This window comes from Apostichopus japonicus, chromosome 21 (genome assembly GCF_037975245.1).
Source record: "Apostichopus japonicus isolate 1M-3 chromosome 21, ASM3797524v1, whole genome shotgun sequence".
Taxonomy (NCBI): domain Eukaryota; kingdom Metazoa; phylum Echinodermata; class Holothuroidea; order Aspidochirotida; family Stichopodidae; genus Apostichopus; species Apostichopus japonicus.
Window position 1 is genome coordinate 5,921,970 of NC_092581.1, and position 9,228 is coordinate 5,931,197.

Consider the following 9,228-nt stretch of genomic DNA (forward strand, 5'->3'; position numbering starts at 1 on the left):
TTTCAGCTTTTTACCACTTTTTACATATTCGCGATTATTGAATTTATTATTGCGCTCTCATCTTCTTATTGACATTTGTCACATTTTGTTGGTGTAATTTTCTGGAAAAAATGCTCTAACGGTGGTCTTGTGATGAAGCGCATGCACTTTCAACACCCATATAAACTTCAGAGTTGTCACAAATGGCGATGACAAAAAAAAATTTCTGTACGCTCCGCGCCAACCTGTGGTGGCGCTCCGCTTAGATAGTGTCGAAAGCGCCCCTAGAGACCATTCTCGCTCCTCTGACCAATAACCCTAGCTCCGCCACTGGTCCAGCTAAAGATAACAAGGTATCTCGTTTCATTACTGTCTGCATTTTGTAGCGACAAGCAGAAAACTTCACTTGCAAGCAACGGAAAGTGAACTTTTTCAGAGCGCGGCACGCGGCTTAATTGGGGCGAGTATTCAATGCCTAAGTATATATAGTTGTCTGAGTATTTTAATGGCTTTGTCAATTATTAATAGTATATATTCGACTATTCAAAACAATCCCTATATTACCGCTTTAAAATTGACAAAAAGATACGCTTCTTGACCAAAATGAAAGGGAAAAAAAATCGTTTTTCCTTCCCGCAACTAGATCTCTGTTATAAATAAAATACTCAGCAATAACATCATATATACTACGTCATATGTTTATGATAGGTCGCCTGTGCCATACTTATAACTCATCGCCCCGTTGGAAGGATGAGATATTCATTGTCTTTCCTTTGCCAGTTGGGCCATATACGGCTATGTCAAATTTCATGAGTAGCTACTTTCAAGGGGTCACCCATGGTGGGGTACCCCGGGGTGATCGGAAGTCCATGACTGAGGGAAGGTCAAAAGTGTGTGTGGATGTGTCAGTCTGGGCCATAGAAAGTGAACTTGGAAGAACGCTGACACAGTGTATCAACGTGTTTAAGCAGTGAAGCTTTGAAAAAAGTGAGGGCGCTTTGCGTTGTACGGCAACACGCCAGATCATTTGTAAGTCTTCATATAGATACATTGTGCAGTGTGTGTTCCGTAGGCGAGTATCACAGATGGTTTGAAATTGAGGGGGCTATTGTAGTATGACTGAGATGCTGAAGGGAAGATGGGCTCTAGAGCGGAACGAACTTTCGGAACACCCTATAGTAAATATATGGATAATAATAAAACTGCTGACTTTTTTTCAATAGGTAAACCGAGAGAAAATTTGAACTTTCTCCATGTAAATATTAGGAGTCTAAGTAAAAATTATGAAGCTTTATTGCAACTTCTTTCTTCATGCAAGCACAACTTTTCCGTTATGGCTATTTCTGAAACATGGCTACATACCACTAGTCCCGTTGAGCTATTTGATATACTAAGAGTATACTTTTATTCACCGGGACCGAAATTATTCAACCGGTGGAGGAGTGGCTATGTATGTCAATAATTTATTTACCTTTTCTGTTTATGATGACATCAGCAGTTATGTAAAATGACAATGTCAATATTACTTGTTTTGAATCCATGTTTATTAAATTATGCATCTGTAAAACAAAATCAGTAAATGTAGGGATTGTATATCGACCACCCAATCTTAGTATCAATCAATTCAACACTGATTCATTATACAATCAGCAGCAGTGTTTGTTCAAAAACGTGCTACATTTTTTAGGCAATTTGAATATTAATTTTCTAGAGGTTGATTATGTAGCGGATTTTATCAACATGTGATATTCGTTTTCACTGGTACCTACCGTTGATAAACCAACTAGGATATCTCCTACATCTGCTACACTCATAGATAATATATTTACTAATGATCACAAACATAATAGCTCATCCGGTATTATTATCTTTAAAGTCAGCGATCACTTACCAATTTGTTTAGTAACGCTGGTTGGTCTCAAAGACAATGTTCAGTCTTATAAGACCACTCTTTCACAATGAAGCGTTATACTTCTGATAATAATATTGACCGTCTTAAACTTCACTTGCGTCAGGTTGACTGGTCTTGTCTTACAAATGATGATGTTGACGACGCGTATAATTCCTTTATGAATATTTTTAATGACCTTTTTGATGAAACTTGCCCTCCTATTAAAACAAAGCTTGGTTGTGGTAAATCCTATACTCCTTCGGGATTACTAACAATCTTTTAAAATCTATTCATAAAAAAAAAAAATTATATAGGAAGTACTTGTCTATTCATAGTCAAAGCAATAAACTGATCTATACTACATATAAAAATATTTTAATACAATCTATTAGAACAGCCAATGTATTATATTTGAACTCAAACTTTGATCAATATATAAGGGTAACATAAAAGGGACATCATTGGAGAGTAATAAACCAATTAAGTTATGAAAGGGAATTGTAAAAAAAAATACACTACCTGATCACCTTATAGAGAACAATGTCAAGGTAACAGACAGTTCCATACCTATATTCAAGGGCGTAGGAACCGGGGGGCTGGGGGGGGGGGGGGGCGCCAGCCCCCCGGTGAAAAATGTGGAGGGGCGGAAGTATCATTCCGCCCCCCCGCTTCGCAAGTCAGAAAACCCCTTTTTCATTTCCAAATGAGAAAAAAATCTCATTTGGAGCACCAAATTGCATCTAAGGCCAGGTGAAAATGCAAAATTATATACAAAATGGAGTGGGTGGGTTGAAGTGTGCTATATTGCACCAAATTGCATCTGAGGCCACCTGGAAATGCAAAAAAATTCCAATGGGGAGGGAACACCCCCTCCCCTTAGACCCCTCCCCAGGCCGGCCATCAGTCTTCAGCCCCCCCCCCCCACTCAAAAGTACCTTCCTACGCCACTGCCTATATTAATTTTAGATGCTAAGTTATTACCCATGTTTACAAAACAAAAAATTATTAAATGTGTTAGCAATACCAGTTGTGTCTGACAGACACAACTGGTATTGCTCACACATTTAATATTTTTTAATATTATATGTTCACTTTGTTTATATTATGGTGAAGTGGAAATAAATAGTTTTCAATTTCAAAGAGAAGGATTGTGTTTGCAGTTTCAGGTAGCCTTTTATTGGCAATATAACTGGGGATATTAAGGCATATTCTAAGGGCTTCATTATGATTAAAATTAAAATTTGAGATTTGAGTCTTAGAACAACTAAGTAATACTGCCGTGATAATAGGTTATAATAAGATATATATATTTGTAAATGAGTGTGTGGAGGGAGACAATTAAGATTACTTAGACTTTTAAGTGAATTTAAGATTCTCAAGGCTTTCCCGGTATGATGTTGATATGTTTTATTCTTTAATTAAGCTTATTGTCCAGAGTAATTGCTAAACAGCTTCTTTACTGGGAGTGTTGTTGGTGGTGGATAGATTAATGTGTAGTCCTCAGTCGAGTCATTTGAGTAGGGATACTTAAAGATGATAAAGTTAGATTCGTCCGGATCAATTTTAACTCTCCATTTCATACACCAGATGCTGGGGGTGTCAGAGAATCTTTGGATCGCGCTGACGCATGTAGGAATTCTTTTGCTGCCAAATAGCGAGGTCATCTGCGAACTGACTGCATTCAACTCCCTGGTCGATTTAAGCTAATTCTACCTCGCCATTGTAAGGAAGGTCATTAACGTAAATACTACATAAGTAGGGAACGCCGAAAGGGTAATGCTTTTATGGAACGCGAAAAGGGCATCCGTATTTCGTTGTCTAAACTAAGTTTGTTGCTGTCTAAACTAAAGCTGTTGCTGCTAGTTAACCATGTTGCTGTTGTTCGTTGATGTCTAAACTTACGTTGATGTCTAAACTCACGTTGATGTCTAAACTCACGTTGATGTCTTCACTTTCGTTGCTATCTAAAGTTCCGTTAATGTAACACATTGTGAACGAACATCATTCATTCTTTTCAAGAAATGATAGCAATCAACCGCAAGTTGCTTCCGTGTAGAGCTAACAACATTTCTATTACAAAGATTTTCATGCTAAATACAGCCAATGATGTTTTCTCAAATTTCCCGAGATTTGTTTGGTTAATAGTCCCTTACCCATTGTCTGCAAACATGCTTGCATCTTCAGTGCTCAATGAACGAAAAGTATGATGGTTTAACTATTTAACGCGAAGGGGAGGGGGTCGTTAATGTCCTGATTTGTAGCAACAGCCATGTAAATATCCTTAACAACCTGATTTGCCGACAAGATCACGTTGTTAACGATATTTACATGATAGTTTAAGTTGATACAACTCCGAGGACGTTGTTAATGTCATATTTGAATAATTGTTTTATCACAGAAAGTTGAGACAATCTATGCATTTTGCGGGAATCTACCACAACATCTCTGATACTGAATAGGACTTTAAATCTCACAGTATGTTATGTTCTCTCCCTATTGAGAGTTGATAATGTAAAATGTGCATTTATACAACAGTTTTTTCTTCGTTGCAAACTTGCGTAAACGTGCTTCAAGTCATGATTCTGGTGCAATACTAATTCGTGTGCATAAACTACTGCAGTCATACATCGTCAAAAGTATAGTCATTGAAGTTTCGAAATTGCATAAAAATGTTATTTAAATACTATAATTTTCGTGGAGTTGGTTGTTTCCAAATACTGAAAAGCATCCAGGGTAAATGTTGGATCAGTTGCTCTATATGGTTGGATGCAGTGGCGTAGCCAGCGGGGGGGGGGGGCGGGATCCCCCAGTTGAAATGCTCGCCCCCCACTTACCTCCCCAAATGGAATTATTGACTGAGAAAAAAAAACTTGAAAGCACACTAAATATGTTGCTGGGCCTATATGCATATTACATGGTTGTTATGCAATTTTTATTCTTTACCTTTTACCTAATTCTCTATCTGCGAAATTGGGTGGCGAAAATAAAAATCACTTCCATGGGAACATTGCCTTGAAAAAGAATTTGACCCAAGCAGCAGCGCAAAAAACGCCACTGTCTCTGTATTGTCAAATGTGGAAACGGGTTGGCAATTTAATTAAACGGTCTCCGCGGCACTCACAAGCGGAGGCTACGTTCAGTTTATGTCCACATGGTTATCCCTGATCCCTGGATTGTGTTCCGAAATGATTCACACGTGAGTGACGTGTATGGCAGAATGAATATCACAGTATTTAGAAACAATTTGCATTTTGACTGAAACTTACAACATGTTTTGCTACGCCTACGCGACCAATCGCGATGTGTTTCTTGGGTTAGGTACATTCAACACAGAACAGCCATAGGCCCGAGGTGACCAGACGTCTTCGATTTTCGGGGAGAGTCCCCGGTTACAGTGTGCTGTCCCCGATGAACAAGTGTCCCCGAAAATGTCCCCGATTCGTCAAAATGTTCAGGAATTTCGAAAATATCCCACATTATTAGTAAAATAATTGTAAAAACAAAATTTAGTCAAGTGTGCAGTCGCAGACAGGAACTTATAAGCAGTATTTCAGGTGGGCCAGTGTAATGTGGAAACACTGTTAAAAATATGCTACATCGATCTAGCCTAGCACTCTTTCGACCGTATAAATGGCAACTACGGCGACACAACGACACTTATAGTGTGAGCATGAGCAAATCACAAGCTCTCAAAGAACCACGTAAAGTTAGTGGATTTCATCTAAGAAAAAGCTACAGTTTTGAAAATAAAATTGATTTAAAAAGTGCTTCAAAGTATCACCATTTTACATCTAAGCACCTTAGGCATTTGAAAATTTTCCAATTTTCCCCTTAAACCCCTCCCCCATATCAGTCACGCAATAAATGTCCCTGATTTCATTCACGAAAATATGGTCACCTTACAGTGTCTGTAATAGGGCGCGAGATTCGTCGATAAGTTCGCAGACAGTCATCAGAATAGGCGAATTAACCTACGCTATACTGTTTGAGTGAGCCCTAGAAAGTGCAAAAGAAGGGCCCGAAGGGAGAATGATAACATCTTTTGTTGATCGGGGGGTGGGGGTTACGCTCCCAGGCAAGTCAGATATCATGCTGATCATCTTTGAATACTGACAGAAAGAGCATAGTCTATTCAGATTTTTAAAGAGAATTATCGATGACTTTCTCAGTCATCTGTTTTATCGTGAATAATACCAATGTGGAAATAACATAAAACGTCAGCTAACTAGAGTGACCATCTGTACCCTACATTGATGACACAATACCCGATTTGCCACAGTTTGTCATGCAAACTGTTTGGTAGGTCTTTTGTACTAGCTTAGTCTGCCCCACCAATCAGACCCTTCGCCCCCCTTGCCCCCCCCCCAGATGGAAAAGTCTGGCTACGCCACTTGTTGGATGTATAGTCTGCGCTTCGTGAGTAACAAGATGGGCACAATATTGAAGTACGTGGGCAATACACTCACAGAACTAGTTTACTAAACCCGCCAAGCAAATTCATTCGTAACACCAATCCAGTTCGGAGTTTCGATTTGCGAAAGGGCCCGGGATTGTGGGGTAAATGGAATATCCACAAACCTCGCTCAGCATTGTTAAGAATTTTAGAGCAAAAAACCCGCTAACATGTTATGCAAGAAACGAATCATCCAAGATACACTCGAGTTTTGACTAGGCACAGTGGTATGATCTTTTCTTCACCAATTTTCAGGATTTGCGAATGTGCAGCTGAAACTCCGCAGTTCGAACAGGCCTGAAATAATTGCCTGAAATTTAGTGAGATATGCACAATGCATGTACGGGGGTATTTCAAGAGTTGGGGTTGCTGATGAAATCGCTGCAAGGTCAAAGCACGGAGGTTCTATATATAAACGGAGTTGGCGAGGAGGAAAGAGTGGCAAGGCAGGCGAAATGAAGGTCGGGCGGCCACCCCTGTAAAACAGCGAAGCTAGGGCACTGGATGCCATCTGCCATATATATTATGTAGAGCATTCACAAGGTATACAGGCAGTTTCACGATCACATCTTTACAACTACACTAGGAAGTATTTTGTGCTGGTATTTTGTGTAGTTACTCGTTTTACTTGATTTCCGACATACACAGCGTACTGTATCTCTACACATTGTTGAAGGGGCTAAAATTAAATCAGATTTAAAGTGCACTATTTTTATGCTGGAAAAACTTATTTCGTTGTCTAAACTAAGTTTGTTGTTGTCTAAACTAAAGTTGTTGCTGCTGTTTGACCACGTTGTTGCTCAAACTTACGTTGTTGCTCAAACTCACGTTGTTGTGTTAACTTCCGTTTTCTAAACATACGTCGTTGTCTAAACTTACTTTGGTGCTATCGGCGCTGTTCAAAATTGCTCAACCGCATAATGTAAACCAGAATGCAAAATGCATTGAGGTTTTGATGACTTCAGTACACTAGAAAGTTGTAAGTATCAGCAGAACTAGCTGTTACTATAGAAATGGCCCGAACCACCATTTTGATAAATTAATACTATGGCATGATAAACACAGGTCAGTCTACTGTACGTGGCTATACACACTTGCACCAAAAAACAATAGGGGTCTTGGGGGTCCAAGTCCATTTGGAGTCACCAGACGCAAACTTGTGGAAACCTTGTTTTATAAGCTACCGTATCTCCCACCGCCAGCCTATCAGATAACATGGCGTTAGTACAGCTCATACGAATAGGAGACTGCACGGTAAACAACTTTTAAAATGTAATAGGCTATGCATATACGCTGTGAATGTCAGAAATCATGTAAAACGAGTGTCTAGCAACAACCACTTTACATGTCTTTCATTGACCTGACAAAGGCCTTCGACTTGGTCAGCAGGAAAGGTCTCTTCATTCTATTGCAGAAGATCGGATGTCCACCCAAGCTCCTTCGGCTGATTATATCCTTCCACGAGGACATGCAGGGTACTGTCCAATTATATGCCAAAATGTCAGACCCCTTCCCAATCAAGAGTGGCGTTAAGCAGGGATGCGTGCTTGCCCCAACACTCTTTGGCATCTGCTAATCTTTGCTGCTTTCATACGCCTTCAGAGAGTCCGTGGATGGTATCTTTCTTCACACCAGAAGCGATGGAAGCCTGTATAACCTTGCCCGCCTCCGTGCTTATCAAAGTGAGGAAGGTTCTGATCAGAGAAATGCTTTTTGCAGATGATGCAGCATTAACAGCACACTCTGAAACTGCTCTGCGACGACTGGTGGACTGCTTTGCACATGCTTGTGCTGAATTTGGCCTGACTATCAGCATAAAGAAGACTTAGGTGCTTGGACAAAATGTGAGCAATATCCCGGTCATCAAACTTGGCAACTCAACACTCAAAGTTGTAGACGAGTTTACCTACTTGGGCTCCACCATCTCAAACAGCCTTTCACTGGACTCTGAGCTTAACAGGAGGATCGGAAAAGCTGCCTCAGCCATGGCTCGTCTCTCTGCGAGGGTCTGGGAGAACCGCATGCTGACCACCAACACTAAGATGCAAGTCTATCAGGCCTGTGTGCTCAGCACTCTTCTCTATGGCAGCGAGGCATGGACGCTCTATTCGCATCAGGAATGCAGACTCAACACTTTCCACCTGCGCAGCCTCAGGAAAATTCTTGGCATTAAATGGCAAGACCACATCCCAAATACAAGTGTCCTGGAACTTGCAGGCATCCAAAGCATGTATGCAATACTCAGCCAAAGGCGCCTACGCTGGCTTGGCCATGTCAGGCGGATGGATGACGGACGTATCCCCAAAGACATCCTGTATGGTGAACTTGCAACTGGCTCCAGACGCACTGGAAGGCCCATTTTGCGTTACAAAGACACCTGCAAACGGGATATGAAGTCAGGATGCATTGACCCAACTAATTGGGAAGCACTAGCCGCAGATAGAAGCAAGTGGAGAGCAGCTGTCAGGACTGCCGTAAGGCACAGAGAGGAACAGAGGGGAGAGCAGTGGGAGGAAAAGAGGAAAAGACGTCATCATAGAGGGATCACCTTGCCTGACAACTCAACCTCTTTTTCAGGTTTTACCTGCAAGAATCAGCTTATTCAGCCACTCTAAGCGCTGCAACTTCAATAGTGTCTGAACAAGAGTGCAGTTATTCCATCGTCTCGCGAGACGGAAGGTTGCCAATAAGACTAAGTATTCGCATAAAAAGCTGATTTCATTGAGCCCCTCCAACAGTGTGTAGAGATAAGCTGTGTATGTCGAAAATCAAGTAAAACGAGTGTCTAGAAAAAAGGCCATCATAAAATACTGTACTTTGATTTATTGAACCATTAAATGATGTCTGGATATGTTGTGAATGTCAACACAATCAAGTAAAACGAATTGATGTCTAAACCCAGATG

At 40.6% G+C, this 9,228-nt stretch overlaps 1 long non-coding RNA gene across 1 annotated transcript in view; it reads right to left on the reverse strand.

The window, feature by feature from the left end:
* LOC139962482 (uncharacterized) overlaps positions 1–9,228 on the reverse strand; it is a 63,803-nt gene that overhangs the window by 30,103 nt on the left and 24,472 nt on the right. Inside the window, exon 2 of the long non-coding RNA XR_011791250.1 lies at positions 1,624–2,088. This is a non-coding gene — a long non-coding RNA (uncharacterized lncRNA). The remainder of the gene's footprint in view (positions 1–1,623; positions 2,089–9,228) is intronic.